At 31.5% G+C, this 7,354-nt stretch overlaps 1 long non-coding RNA gene across 1 annotated transcript; it reads left to right on the top strand.

Annotated features, from left to right (window-relative positions):
* Positions 1-1,268: 1,268 nt before the first annotated feature.
* LOC128921520 (uncharacterized) lies at positions 1,269-4,032 on the top strand. Its single transcript, XR_008470958.1, has 3 exons — positions 1,269-2,521; positions 2,588-3,145; positions 3,274-4,032. It is a non-coding gene; the product is annotated as an uncharacterized LOC128921520 (long non-coding RNA).
* Positions 4,033-7,354: the final 3,322 nt, after the last annotated feature.

The raw sequence follows: 7,354 nt of genomic DNA, 5'->3' as shown, positions 1-7,354 counted from the left end.
TAAGTATTGGTTTGACCAAAGACACTATCCTTTGTATCTGCGTCAAAACCACTAGTTACTGGAGCCATAAAAGGTTTACTCGAAATTGAAATTGATTGTATTATTGGGTCAAAGTCATACATATGTATTGGCTTAACCAAAGTCACTATCACTAAATAACTTTTTATATTCTCGCAACATACAGTATTATAGTTTTGTTCACATAACGGTTGTTAGTATCACCCAGAAAAAAAAGAGTTGGATATGGGGTTAAATATATATATATATATATATTATCAGGATGACGAGTGGATTCGAAATCCGGATGTCTATCCGTCCGTCCGTCCGCCCGTCTGTCTGTCGGTCTGTTCGTGTAAGCGATAACTTGAGTAAAAATTGAGATATCTTAATGAACTTGGTACGCATATTCCTTGGCCACATGAGGTTGGTATTGAAAAGTATCATTGTCACGTCCACAAACTTGGCCAAAACCAAAAACCTATAAAGTGTCATAACTAAGCCATAAATAAAGTTATGAAAGAAAAATTTGGTACAGAGGTTCACATTAGGGAGGGGCATATTTGGATGTATCTTTTTAGGGAAAATTACATAAAGTCCGCTAACTCACTAACAGAAAGCTGAAGCACCACTTGTGGAAAAAGAGTCGCAATCGGACTATTACTTTTCAAGGCTCCGGATATCTAACATAAAGGGTAAATTTTCACCGAAAACATCGTCAAATCTCAAGATATTTTAATGTAATTTAGAAGAATTGTTTTTATTCTAATAGTGTGTTTCTGTACTAAAAATTATTAAAACCGGGTCATAACTTCCCCTAGGTCCCATATATCAAATTATAGGTTTTTCAAAAATACGGTGGGCTTTACTCCGTATATATCATATCATTTTCGTTATTCTAGTAGACTTTATGCCGAATATATGGATCAAATTGTGTGTTATCTTTATAAAACTACATCAATAAATTGCGAGAGTATAAAATGTTCGGTTGTACCCGAACTTAGCCTTTCCTTACATGTTTTATTTTTAGTTTTCACGTATTTATATATAAATTTTATATTTATCTTAATAAACGAATACCCGAGACACACATTTGGTAAAAATACCATCATAAAAATATTATGGTATTGTGTTTACTACGTACATTAGCACACATCGATTTGTAGTAAACCCAAATACTAGTGTTTGTTTCATGTGCATTCGATATTTGAAAAAATTGTAAATAATAAATATTTACGTATATGAAATGGAGAAAGTAAGATTTAATAAAACATGTATTTTCACCACAAAAACAGAACTAGTTCTAGTATATCTTAAAATCGCGTCACAAAATAAACCATTATATGACCCTGAGTTTTTTTGAAAAAAATTCTGAAAAATTTCTTATTTTCCTTTTTATTTATTTATTTTTAAAAAGTGCTGGTATTTGGTGACACACATCTGGTATTCGTACGAAGAATAGTATTGTTACTACATGCAAGAATGATAGAAAACAAGACATTCGTTTACAGTTAGCTTTTTTGGGTTTTGATTTCCTGTTGAGTGTCACTTTCACGAACCCAGAACACGCGAGCCAAACAAAAAACGAAAGAAAAATTGACAAATTGCACGGTAGTACAAAACAATAAAACCAAAACAAAGAGCTGAAGTCAAGGCTAGTGTTTAATTATTATTTAAAATCTAAGTGAAAAATGTATAAACTTGAAAAAGAAGTCCGCAATGGCGGAATTTAACAACAATAGTACAAAAAAGTCGTATATAAAGAGTTTTTTCACTTTTCCAACCAACAAAAAAGTTGGCAAAATGGCGAACTTTTTGTAACAAAACATATAATTTTAATTATAAATATGCCTTATTATATTGGATCATTTTATAGATGACGTGATTGTGATATTTTATCTGCACATTATTCAATTTGGTTCACTATGTTTCACATTTCCGTTTTCCATTTGACAATTCTTATGTTGCCTATTCCCTTTCGTGGGTCGTGAGCGCGTTACTATGTCGTAATCTTGCCGTCTATCATTCTTGACTACATGTGCGTTTCGGGTATAAATATATTTGTTTGTATGTATGTCCCATATTGGTATGGTTTTTTATAGACACCCTCAGGCATGGACGGCATACACGATTCATACTGCGCGCTAAAGGTACATCTCTCTCGGGACCACGCTTAGAAAGTATTCGCTTATTATGCTAGACTTGCTAACCAGATTGGCTCTTCAAGGATGATATTCTGGGCTCGAATCGCGTCAGTCGTGAGCGAGCGAATAATCATATCGAGTGAAATTTCGTAACGTATCGTGTAGCCGGATCGCCGTACTCGATACGAAAAGAATAGAAATAACTTCCCTGATGTTGCTCTAAATTTCTTACGAATAGCATGAAATGTGAAACTAAACACAAGAAAAATTATTTGAATTGGAATTGAACGTAAATATTCAAATTTATTATACGTTTATACAGAAAGTTTTTGCAGGCAATAAAATGAAGCCTACCGTGTTTTTTATACAAGTTTATCAGCGTAAGAAAAAATTATATTTATACCGTTTAGCTTAGTATATATCTTTTTATTTTAAATCATTTACAGACTCAGGAAGAGGTTTAGACTGGTCAAAGACGCATTTTCTTGCATCCTATGGGAACTAAAATTTAACGCTCCTTCAACTAGCAGCTCTATGCCTTTTGGCGAGTGAAGGCTATCACTTGTGGGAACGATTTTTTATTTGACATGTGTCAAAGCTCATTGAGTAAAATTGTAGGGGACGTATTTAAAAAGATGAACACGAAACTTTGTCCATGTTTCAATAAATTTTCGTCATGCGAGGCTATTAACACTCAGTAGGGAATGATTTTTTAATTGACATGTGTCAAAGCGCATTGAGTAAAATTGTAGGGGGCGTAGTTAAAGAGATGAAAACGAAATTTGGTCCATGTTTCATTAAATTTTCGCCAGACCGTTTATCTAAATGCACAGGATACTTTGTTGAGAAATATAATATGAGGAGGTATGTTTGTCGACTAAAAGATAATACAAAAGGTGTCTAAGTAACTAAAAAATTTTAGTTTTCGGATGCATTGATGGTACACATTTTGGCCTTCAAAAACCAACTGCGAATGAACATATGTTTTTCAAAAGAAAATTATAGTAAGTCGCATATACATATGTATGCACACATAGTAAATACTCATAAATACATAGTATATACATTTATATATTTGGATGGATAGACCACAAACTTACGAATATGTATGTATGCATACACATATTTGCAGATTTGTTATTACGAACATCGAATTTAGCTATTGATTCATAATATGACGAACCCGCATTTTGTGCAGAGGAGATTTTTAGAAGAATCTTACAATCTGGACAATTTCAGAAATGTCTGGTTTTTGGGTAATACATGCACATATACAGCTACAAAATATATTTATAGACATATATATGCATTTTGTCAATTAACAGGAGATTTTGGATAGCCTTTGAAACCGTGGTGTTTGTCATCATTTAGAAACCCCGAGTTTGGCTCGTGCCAAGCACGGTTTATTGAAATACATGCAAAAGCATACTGTATTGTTGAATACATCATTGGTATACTGAAGGACCGATGGAAAATTCTCAGTAATGATAAAGGAAGTCGGTATAGTATGCATACATTGATATAGATGCTGGAAATGAGACTCAATTAACTAAAAAATAGTCATAAAATTAGAGGTCATACATATCATGTTGTCTTTAGATAATAATTAAAAAGGACATTTGAATTTATATGGTTTTAAAAAATATATCTTCAATAAAAATAGAAACTTGGAATTAACGTATGGTAATGGTGTTTATTTCAGAACTCTTCTCTTTAAAATATCAAGCATATGAGTTTTTATTTCCAACTCTACAGCTATTATTTGCATATCGGCTTTATGTGACTCTTATTTTATTTGTAGCGACCTCTCTATCAAAGCAATTAATTTCTCAAGATTTTTATTGATATGGGTTTGCGTTTCTTCATATGAGCGTAAATTAGATTTGGGGACAGTGGGCTTCATTTTAGTTGATTTTGTAGCAAATACCTACATGTGTATTTAATTATTAGTTTGAATCATTATAATGAGAAAATGCAATATTAACGATTATGACTAAGTGTTCTCTATGTTTCTATTTGTCATTATACAACTTGCAATAATTCTAATAAAATACACAATTAGTGATTATGAATAAATTTTTCTATTTGTCGATATACAACTTGCAAGAAAGTAAACTTTGATCATAAATCTTAGAACATGGAAAATAAATTATAGAAAGTGAATTTCGAACATAAATCAGAGAAAATGCAAAACAAATGAATATGAATATCTGTTCTTTGTTTCTATTTTTCGATATACAACTTGCAAGAAATTGAATTTTGAACATAAATCAGAGAAAATGCAAAACAAATGAATATTAATAACTGTTCTTTATGTTTCTATTTTTATACTCTCGCAATAAATGTTGCTAAAGAGAGTATTATAGTTTTGTTCACATAACGGTTGTTTGTAACACCCAAAACTAAACGAGTTAGATATAGGGTTATATATACCAAAGTGATCAGGGTGAAGAGAAATCCGAATGTCTGTCTGTCCGTCCGTCCGTCCGTCTGTGCAAGCTGTAACTTGAGTAAAAATTAAGATATCTTGATGACTTGGCACACTTATTTCTTGGCACCATAGGAAGGTTGCTTTCGAAAATGAGCAAAATCGGACCACTGCCACGCCCACAAAATGGCGAAAACCGAAAACACATAAAGTGCCATAACTAAGCCATAAATAAAACTATGGAAATAAAATTTGGTATGAAGGATCGCACTATGAAGTGGCATATTTGGATGTAATTTTTTGGGGAAGTGGGCGTGGCCCGGCCCCTTCTAAGTTTTTTGTACATATCTCGCAAACCAATAGAGCTATATAAACCAAACTTTCTGCAGCCGTTTTTTAGCCACTTCCTAATGCGATTTCAATGAAACTTGGTTTGTAATAGTTTCTTTACATCGGACCATAGGTTTTTAAGGCCCAATATATCGAACACGAGGACCTCGGTGCTTCTAACCTAATATTATGGTTTCCAACTTTCAATGGACTTTAAACATTATATATGACGAATATGTGGGTCAAATTGTGTATTATATAATATAAATAAAGTTAAATAAGTAAATTGCGAGAGTATAAAATGTTCGGTTACACCCGAACTTAGCCCTTCCTTACTTGTTCGATATACAACTTGCAATAAAATGAGTTTTGAACACCTATATCAAAAAATACAAATTAATGATTATAACTTAATATTCTCTATGTCGATATACAACTTGCAAGAAAGTGCACTTTGATCATAAATATTAGAAAATAAACGATTATAAATAAATGTTAGTTATGCTCCTATTTGTCGTTATACAACTTGCAAGAAAGTGAAGTTTAAACATAAATCTGAGAAAATGCAATATTTATTTGTCGAAATTCAACTTTCAAAAAAGTACACTTTGACCATAAATATGAGAAAACTTAGAATAAATGATTATGAATAAATATTCTTAATGTTTCTATTTGCCGATATACATCTCGCAAGAAAGTGAATTTCGAACATAAATCAGAGAAAATGCAAAACAAATGAATATTAATATCTGTTCTCTATGTTTCTATTTTTCGATATACAACTTGCAAGAAATTGAATTTTGAACACAAATATGAGAAAATACAAATTAATGATTATGACTTAATGTTCTCTATGTCGATATACATCTTGCAAGAAAGTGAACTTTAAACTTAAATCTGAGGAAATGAATTACTAATGATAAATATTCTTTATGTTTTTATTTGTCGATATTCAACTTGCAAGAAAGTGCACTTTGATCATAAATCTGAGAAAACTCAAAATAAATGAATATGAATAAGTGTTCCTTCCCAGTGGGACTTGGAAGCAAGAAAGAATTGGATACTTCCTACTGAAAAAATATGTAGAGGTACTTTCCTACAATAATACTATCTAATTTCGTTTTTCTGATCAATGTCATTGGAGCGAAGGACTTCCACTTCGCTTACGAATTCATATGACGGAAAATACTTTCCCCACACCTAATTTTGATTAAATCAGTAGGTAGTTACTATAAACCTAATATTTCGTGTGCTTCGTAGTACTTCCCTCACACCAATATTTTATTAATTCGGTAACTACTTACAATAAACCCAGTATTTCGTATACTTCGAAGTACTTTCCTTCAAACTATTTTTTCTATTACATACTAGTAACTACTTACTATAAACCAACCAATAGCAGAAACAGTGGACACCATTAATTTTATTTAAATATTTTATTTTTTAGATTTTAATATGGAGTTTGTTTTAAAATGACGATTTTTCGCCAGTTTTAAAGCTTGTCGCAAGTTTTTAACAAACTCGCCATGGGAATATCCTTCTTTCATTGATGCTTCTGAAAACATAAAAAATTTTAGAAAAAATGTGTGTTTTTTTTCCTTTCTAAAATTATTTACCAAACAAGAAGTCGATTAACCCCTTGCATTCCTTTAAGTAGTATTTGGAATGAATGCCATCGTAGTTCAACTGATCAATAAGACTCCTTTCGAAAATACCCTCAGTATATTTAATAATCCCCGTTTGGCCTATTATATTTTTAATGATTTTTATCTATAGAAAAATAGGTATAATATTTATTAGTCAAATAGTGAAACTTAAGGGATTATATAGACAACTTACATAGTCTGCACTGGAACCTGCCACTATATCTGCATTCAGTTTTTTTAATGCTTCCAAGTTGGACAACGGGAACACACTTCTCGTTCCATAGGAGCCCACATCTTTTTCAAATAGCTGCTTAAACATCGCCGCGTATCATCTGATAAAATTATTAGTATGTACGATATGTACATGTACAGTATACTCTCGAAAAGTAAATTCTCAGAAAGTAAATAATCGCGGAAAAGTTAATCACCTTTAAGATTACACATGCACCTCGAAAAAGTAAATTTTTTAATTTACTTTTCAGATAGTGTGATAAAAAATTCGAAACGAAGCAAGCAGCGTTTTTTACGATGTTGCAAAAACACTTACTCTCTTGTTTATCGCGTCTTTTTAGTAAATAAACTCTCCTACTTGATCCACTGGTTTAAAAATGAAAACGATGCAAATCAGGTGTCAGACTTTTTGAATTGTCGTACAAAAATGGTCAGAAAATATATTGCAAAAGAAAAAAAACAAAAGAATATTCAAGATTTTTTCTCTTCATAGTAAATACATATGTATGTATGTAAATGTAAATATGTTTTTCATCTAAATCCATATGTTTTATTGAAGCAAATAAATGAATGAATTT

This window comes from Zeugodacus cucurbitae, chromosome 4 (genome assembly GCF_028554725.1).
Source record: "Zeugodacus cucurbitae isolate PBARC_wt_2022May chromosome 4, idZeuCucr1.2, whole genome shotgun sequence".
Classification (NCBI taxonomy): domain Eukaryota; kingdom Metazoa; phylum Arthropoda; class Insecta; order Diptera; family Tephritidae; genus Zeugodacus; species Zeugodacus cucurbitae.
Note: the sequence above shows the minus strand (reverse complement) of the source record. Positions and strands in the feature narration are given on the sequence as shown.